At 33.3% G+C, this 7,653-nt stretch overlaps 1 long non-coding RNA gene across 1 annotated transcript; it reads right to left on the reverse strand.

Moving 5' to 3' along the window:
• Nucleotides 1-5,075: 5,075 nt before the first annotated feature.
• On the reverse strand, nt 5,076-7,314 carry LOC133198756 (uncharacterized). Its single transcript, XR_009722576.1, has 3 exons — nt 7,228-7,314; nt 5,641-5,814; nt 5,076-5,098 (listed from the first exon to the last, which is right to left on the reverse strand). It is a non-coding gene; the product is annotated as an uncharacterized LOC133198756 (long non-coding RNA).
• Between the last annotated feature and the right edge of the window lie 339 nt (nt 7,315-7,653).

The following is a 7,653-nucleotide window of genomic DNA, read 5'->3' on the forward strand; positions in this document are numbered from 1 at the left end:
AACGACAACAATTGACTGAAATGATTTTGCATGAAATATTTTAAATATATATCAGATGAGAAACAGCTTTCAATTAAAAAAATGATTCCTACTTTATTTTTTTAAAAAGAAAAACAAGCAAATTGGTAACTATACTGCAAAAAATGATAACCTATAGATATTAATTATATCTTAACACAGGAAATGACGTTATCCAACAGTTAACAAAGGGAAGCAACTCGTACCTTTATGTTTCCATCACACACGAGGATGGTAGGAGACTGTATGAGTTGTACGATCGATTCTCGGTTTTCAGTGAAAAAGAAAAATATAGACTATTTCTGGCTGGAAATGCCACAGGTACTTAAGGTACGTGACAAGAGAGAGAGAGGGGGGGGGATAAAAAGAGAGATTCTTTATTAAAAAAAAAAATACGAAAGTTCGTTTGTACAAAATGCTTTAATCCCTAATTGTGTAAATTTTAGAATATTTTTTATTAAAAAAAAAAATCAAAAACAATACGTTTGATAATTTTTCATAACCCTAAGAAAGTGTTAAGGATAAATCTATTTATGACAAGATTATTGAGGAAAATAAACACTACGAATCACAAAGAAAACGCAAACCGTTTTTATGTTTAAACTTAAACAATTCTCGTCAAAAACATTTCAAAGTTAATGCATTGTTACTTTTTAAACGTTTCATATTTAATGTGTTTCTTTTTGAAGCAAGGCACAAACTGTGAAATATTCCATTTATGAGTATGTTATTGCAAAGTGCAGGGGGGGGGGGGGGGCAAGGGGAGAAAAGTAAGCGTTTTATGACTTTTGTTTTAAAAAGCAGGCATAGCAGTCACTGAATTCAGGGACTTAAACTGTTTTGGGACGACAAATGAGTTTCATATTGCGTTACACAGGGAATCACTGAATTCAGGTGATGAAACATGATGAAAAATGCACGGGCGGAAATTAAATGGTCGCAAATGACAGGAAGTCACTATGTCAGATTTGCCTTTAATATGTTTTGGGGCACTCCAAGGCTTAGCCAAAATACATATGAATTAAAGATTGATTAATTTTTGCAGTTTTGCATTTCTAGCAAGATTTAATTATTCATATGAGATATTCACCAGTTGTCGCTGAAGGGCTTCAAACTTTGACCTTTACTCGACATTCAGAGCAACTGAGCAGTGAGGGATCTCTAGGGGGCTTAATGCCTTCAGGTGACTTTGGGCCTTGGATGTTATAGTCCAATTCGAATGACCCGCAACATTCATTCCAAAGTACCGAGCTCTTGGCGAAGGACCAGTTTCTACATGTACCTCTTTTTTATCGACAGCATCAGTGTCTAATTAAGGTCAAAAAAATTTGAAACTCTCACCGACATCTGACAACGTTTCATATGAATGAAATAAATTTGCAAAGGACAACAAAATAAGCGAGACCGTCACGGTAGCTCAGTCGGTAGAACGCTCGCTCCGTGATTCGTGAGTTCGCATTTCGGCTGCGACTGACCTAAGTCGATAAAAAATAGGTAGCAACTGTTCCTTCGCCAAGCGCTCGGCACTTTGAAGTCAAAGTTGTGGGTCCTTCGGATGAGACCTTAAAAACCGAGGTCCCGTGTCACGGCGGGCGTTGGTACGATAAAGATCCCTCGCTGCTCAATGGCCCTGAGTGCCGAGTAAAGGTCCAAATTTGAAGCCCTTCACCGGTTTATGGTAACGTCTCTATATGAGTGAAAAATTCTCGAATGGGACGTAAAACAACATACAATAAATCCATCAAAATAAGTGAAACAAGCCTTTTAACTGTTTAGGTGACAATATGTTAAACACTTAGAGTTCTTCCTCTGATTTATCTGGGATGTACTTCTCCACCTTGGACAGAGATAACGATGGATGGGTTGAAGGACACTGTGCTGTTGTCCATGGAGGAGGGTGGTGGTTTAACTATTGTCACCTCGCCTTTCTCAATGGTCCCTGGTCCTCACACGAATGGATAGCGCCTTGGTTTCCTACAGTTATGACTGGGGCATCTGTGAGAGGGACGTTGATGATGATCAAACGTCACTAGGTACGTCACATCTACGTAATCTCTATGTAATTTCTGCGTAAAATATACGTATTCTTTTGGTAAAATTTATATAATCTCTCTTAATATCTAATATATACATCATTACTCTTTGTTTGTGAATGTTTTACACAGAGAATTTGTTATAATATGATAGGGATATTTTGTTTTCATCCACGGTACATACGAGGGGTTATCAAAAAGTTCGTGGTCTGATGCGATAAAATTAATACTATGTAGTCGCTGATTACAACATTTATAGGGAACATAAAACAACAAAAGTTTAAGAAGTGTTGAAAATTTCAGCTTGATATGTTGATTATTTGCCAAATTATCATTAAATAAAAAGGGCATTATATGATCACCCGGCGCAGTCGCTGTTTAGTTTCATGATGTCCGTCAACGTCATTATTCCTTAATGCCCTCTCCTACTGCCTCAATACATTTATCTTGATGAGATTCTCTGGAGTAAAGTAAAGACCTAAACCCGTCTTGTTTATATGACTCTACAATGTCATGAACACCTGATTTCATTGCATTAATATTGTAAATATTAAATGTATACATAGGAAAAGATCCTCGCTTGATTTTGCTGGCATAATTTTCTTGTCGGAGTTCAATGTCAACCAATAATCAACGTCACTTTTGGACGTGACTGACTTTGGACACCTTGACTACAAATCGACATTAACCGTGTATATCTCTTCCCTTGCTGAATGTTTTGGTACTTAAAAACAAGTACTCTGGATGTATTTTATTTCTCTGTAGCCTGTTTAAACATTTTCTAAGTCTTTGCCAGGTTTTTCCAGGGGCTGAAACTTTATAGAATGTTGTAATATGACACCCTACCACCTTTCGACCTCATTTATAACCCCTTTATTGTATGGACATTTAATATAAAAATTAAATAAAATTTCATAGAATATACAGAATGAGGAAAAAATTGCAACTTTTGCGGAGAAACTGTGTCGTATTACATCAGTGAATTAATGGGATTTTCGGATGACAAATGCTCATATTAGAAGAGTTTTCTCAGATAGAAAATACGTCATGTTCGAGGTTGCGCCGCCTGGACATACCATTGCTTACAAACACATTTGCAATTCACTAAAAATAAAACTTATGATTCATAGTTTATTTTACAGATAGAAAAGATTATGCTTATTAAATGTTTAAAAATTCATTGATGTACATATAGCGGTTTTAATTTTATGGTGCTAGTCCACGAACTTTTTGATAACCCCTCGTATATATTCCTTCTTTATATTTCTGTAATTCTTGTTTTTGTTTCTCAATAGATGAGGATGAAAAAAGGGGGGAAACAGTCGATTCAATAAAGAAGTTTGAAAACAGATGTCTCTGATGAAGCAATGTAGTCATTCTATTTGTTTCTGATTTTGAATAAATGTTTTTATCTTAGGTATTTGGAACATTTGTAATTCTTTGTAAGGGGCCCTACTGCTGAATACATGGATTTTTCTTCAATATCTATATTAAATTTACATTACAAAAGGGTGTAAATTGAAAATTAGAAATATCTTTTCTTACTTTAAAATACTTCCACATGGAGAGGTGGATAATACGATCTATTTCCACTATGGAAGAGTTATACTTCTTAGTGCACTCTTTTGTGAAAAAGTCGGAAAATTTCTAGGACAAACGTAACATAAACATGTAAACAATATGTTGAATGTCGATGAACAAATCCTAAGAAAATGCAAATGAAATATTTTATTGTTGTGTACTTTATATACATCAAGGGTAGGAATGACCACGATATCAATTTATATCTATTGTTGATCGTATGTATCTATTTATAGTATGGTACATCTAAATACAATACACATGCCTCGGAAATGTCGTATTTTTTATTAATGGATGATAAATTTAGGGTTCTCGCTCTCTTACTATGTCTTTTAGTTCTTCTATTCTTTAATTGGAATGACAAATACATTTATCATTTAAAACTGGATTGAGATTGACATGATTTATATTATCCGGAACGTCATGCAGTCCCAGTCAGACGACCAAACGCGCCTCTAATTTTGAAGAGTTCACTAATGGAAATAGAACGTATTAAATGAAAAAAAATTTAATCAATCTCATCATTCCTGTAAACAAAGAAGAAAAGTGGAAACATCAGAGATGGAATCAGGGGCCGAGGAGGGGGAGACCCCCGTCGATTGTAACACTTCAAAATCTCCTTCTGTTGATCAAATATACGGAGTAATCCGTAAACAAAATTAATAAAAAAGCAATGGTAACTCAGTCGATATTAAGCATGTCAGTTAAATTACGATCAAAGAACAGAGGTCATTTTAACGGCCATTGTATTTGCAAATTGCTTCCTTTTAAGTTAATGAAATTGCAGAGTCCTGTAACATCAAATTATTTGTCAGTAGCTGGCCTCGGCTTAAAAGTTGATCGTTTTCAGAATATTCTCTTTTTTTTTCTAATCAATACATCAGTCGGACGATACACATATGTATGTATTGTGTTTGACAATATACTGTATACAGGGATATTTTCGCTCTTTCACACTCGCAAACAATTTTGCCTGGTTTTAATTTCGCTTATTCAGTTTTGTTTGAGAAATAATACTTTTCCCCATCTTTAATTTGCCCACTTGTGTCTAGGGCGAAAGGGACGAAAATTTCCTTGTATACAGTATACATATGCAATATACAATTATATACAACTTGTAATTTACACTGAACGGATTTTGGGAATCCTACTATTTACAACATACTTTATTGAACAGCCCTTAAAAATCAAAAAGAAATATAAATAGCTATTTCATATTTTTATTAATTATGCAGAAACATGTAATTGTTTTGCTCTACTTGTCAAAGAAATACACTTGTGAAGTCATATAACATGTAGAAGATATGATAAATGCCCTTAGATATGTAGACTTCGTCCTTGTCAAAACATCATAAAATGTAAAATCTTCTTTTATTGTTCTTCGACAAAAAAAAAAAAAAAAAAAAAAAAAAAAAAACAATTTGAATAAGATTCTTCAAATCAGCCAATTCTTAATTCTGTCCATGCTGAAAAAAAAAACCCAACAAAATAGTATTAACTGATGAATGAAACAATTTAATTTAAAAAAAAAAGATTGTTACCAGTCATTAGCGAAGCAAAAAAATTATTATATCTCTTCCACACAACAGACGTGAAGAGTCAATTGTCAACTTTAATTTCTTTTCACCTGGAGAGAACTATACATAGTTTATTGTCTAATTTGCAATTTTCTCTCACAGCAATGGAGATATTGGCACCTGTATTTCGTAAAACTATATTCCGAAAAAGTCAAGTTGACTTCAAATTTTGCTTCAATGTCACAAACCTTCTTTTTTTAAGTATGAAAAGTAGTGCAATGTTTTCTACTGGATTCAAGAAAAGCTCTTTATCCCAAGATTTCCCCACAAGCGACATCTTTATAACCAAAATTAAATGCATATTTCTGTATCAAATACCTTCCTTACACCACGCTTGTCACAGCCGTTGTTAGTTAGAAGTATTCTGCAATTTCCTTACTGGCATGTTCCTTATGAACGAATTTAAATATATATTTTTGTGTCTAACTAACCTGTCCTTCCTCCACAACGCTGGAGACATTGGCCTACAGTTACGAATCTATTGTTGTTTCCGTCGCAGCCTCTATAGGAAAAGCTGACACATTGACCGGTGACGCTGTTATATCCCCATCTTTCAGAAGGGAAAATGCCGTTACCTGGTTCTATTGGAAGCTCGCAAAGATCAGCTAAATAACAAACCAAAAATGATTAAGTTTTAATACGATTTACTGTTAAAAATGGATGATGTTGGAATAGAACTAGTAAAAGTTTAATAAAAAATATTTACATTTCCAAATATTTTTCCTTAAGATTCTTTGCAAATTAAAAGACTGTTCATTTTCTCATGAACTACCATGAATGAGCATGAATATCTCTATTGTTACGTCATAATACCATACTTGACGTCAAAACTATAGTGCAAACTGTTTTGCTTTAAAAATGACAGTTGAATTGTGGCAACTCATCAGAAAAATAATGTAAATATAAGAAATGAATTTAATTTTTGAAAATTCATGAGGTACATGAACTACCACGCTTCACGCCGGCTAACGCGCTTCATGAAATATGCCGGCGTGAAGCGTCGTAGTTCATGTCCTCATGAATCTTCAAAAATAAAATTCATTTCTTAATTATATAAAAGTGCCAACTACAACTAAGTGTGCTATATAAACACGTGACAATCAATTGGTGAGGATTTTATACTGAGGACTAGCAGTCTTTGAATTAAACTTACATTTACTTGAGTCAGCCATTCATTGTGCATATTATACTTACGGCAACCATTGTACTTATACATGTAATATCTATGGCAACCATTGTACTTATACATGTAATATCTATGGCAACCATTATACTTATACATATAATACCCACTGCATCTAATGTACCTTTGAATCCCTGACAAAAATTAACTTAAGTTAACTATGGTTTTCTACATTTGATACTTTGATTTACTGTGAAACTTTACTCGAACTATTTTTTGTAGAGATTTCATAACTTAAAATCTCTTAAATTCAATAATAATAATGTGACATTTGGAACTAATATGTGACTATACAAGTAATAGTTCAATTGCAATAAATATAAAAAAAGAAAACGTGCATGTTTGAATTGAAAAACATCAAACATTACAATCTGAAACCTTTGATTTACGATGGTAAAAACTTTGATACTACAGTAGATTATAGTAAACTTTAGTTGACTAGAGTATTTTTGTTAGGGATGTAGTACTTGCGGTAACCATGATTGTCCTTAAACATGTAATACTTACGGCAACGAAAATACTTATACATGTAATACTCACGACAATTGATTTACTTATTTATGTAATACTCACGACAATTGATTTACTTATACATGTAATACTCACGACAATTGATTTACTTATTTATGTAATACTTACGATAATGAAACACCTTTAAATGAATACCTACCGAAACCATTGTCCTTATACGTGAAAAATTATGGCAACCGATGCACTTATACAGATAATACACTAAAGGCAACAATATACTTATACATGTTATACCTTCGGCAACCAATGTACTTATACAAGTAATACGTAAAACAACAAAAGTATTTATACATGTAATACTTACGACAATGCATTATTGTACAATGAACTTGCCAAGGCTCTGCGCAATAGCATCTATTGCAACCATCGGAAGCAGGAAAGCGTTCTCCGACGTTGTAGAAGCAACCATTATAAAGACAATATCCTATTATATGGAAAACAAAGGTGGAAGGATAAGGTATAACTTAAAAAAGATTCAGCTACTTCAAAAATGATATGTATGAGCAAATCTCTGTAAGGGCTTAAATATTCTTAGTACCTGTGGATCCGATTCTGCTGTAACGTTCCCTATTGTTTATGTTTAACACTTAAAACATAAATCAATCAAAATTTGGTTGCTATACGTCGTGTTTGCCTTTGTAGCAGACAAAATAAAAATAAAAAAGATTTTTTTTTGCTACTTTGAATTTTTATTGAACATTAACAAAGATTTTTTATAAAAAATCGACCA

This window comes from Saccostrea echinata, unplaced genomic scaffold (assembly GCF_033153115.1).
Source record: "Saccostrea echinata isolate AGI-Se365-2 ecotype Australia unplaced genomic scaffold, CSIRO_AGI_Sech_v1 ptg000033l, whole genome shotgun sequence".
NCBI classification, from domain to species: Eukaryota; Metazoa; Mollusca; class Bivalvia; order Ostreida; family Ostreidae; genus Saccostrea; species Saccostrea echinata.